The following is a 1,022-nucleotide window of genomic DNA, read 5'->3' as shown; positions in this document are numbered from 1 at the left end:
GTATAAAAATTATAGTATCACTTGATTTTTTTTTAATTTAGTAGATTTTTAAAGTTACTACTACTTGGGTTGGAATAGAGACATCCTTTAATGTGTAATGAAATATACAATAAGTTTTTTTTTTACGAGAAGGGGAAATCTTCGCATTGTTCTTTTATGAAGCGATGGCCTCATTAAGAGAGGATCCAAGTCCTGGTCCTTATTATTTAATATTAAACCCGATAAAGTAAAATATGAACATAAGTTAATGCGTTTGCATTTGATAAAAATTTTTGAAACAATTAAAACATAAAAGAAGGCTTTATGATCTTCCTCAAACAGATAATGAAATCATTATTAACGATTATAATCCTGTACTTCTTATTGCATGGGAAAGAAATATGGATATACAATTTATTGGAGAAAAATCATTGTTACTTGTTATGTTACTAAGTATTTGAGTAAGGCAAGAAAATGTGAATTATGAGATTCTATCCTTGATAGTAAAAATAATAAAAACAAATCATTGGCAAGTTATCTTTGGAATATTGCTTTACGATTCACAAATACTAGAGAATGTGGAGCTCTTGAAGCTGCCGATACCGTATTAGGTATTTCTTTATATGAAACTGATCGAAATACGACTATTAACCCTTATGTGCACAACCAACTTTTACCACGTTGTTGCACAACCAGGGTACCCGAGTATCCACCACGAGTTTATCTTAATTTGTGAGATTGTATACGAACGGAATCGTTTGAAATAAATTTATTCCATTGAATAAACATCAATAGAAAGTATCTAAGCCATATTTGAGTTCCTGAGCCCGCAACAGCTTTCACAAAAAAAAAGATAACAATAGGGTCTCGAGCGCTGCGCAGGTACGAAGAAGGTCGGGCGGCCTTCGGCGACCGACAGATGTTCGAAACTTATGTAGTGGGGATAAAACGGCAATAGTAGGATACAGAGACTCAGAGAGGCACAAACGTGTAGAAGCAATGTAGAAGAATTACCTCAATAAAATATTAATCAATGTTATTAA

General features: G+C 32.9%; 1 protein-coding gene across 1 annotated transcript in view; it reads left to right on the top strand.

Moving 5' to 3' along the window:
• Positions 1–1,022, top strand: part of LOC105456466 (tectonic-3-like) — a 19,966-nt gene that overhangs the window by 18,403 nt on the left and 541 nt on the right. The gene's annotated exons all lie outside the window — the stretch shown is intronic.

The sequence above is a fragment of the Wasmannia auropunctata genome, unplaced genomic scaffold (assembly GCF_000956235.1).
Source record: "Wasmannia auropunctata unplaced genomic scaffold, wasmannia.A_1.0 LD335668.1, whole genome shotgun sequence".
NCBI lineage: Eukaryota > Metazoa > Arthropoda > Insecta > Hymenoptera > Formicidae > Wasmannia > Wasmannia auropunctata.
The sequence above is the reverse complement of the archived record's forward strand: the minus strand, read 5'-3'. Positions and strand labels throughout refer to the sequence as shown.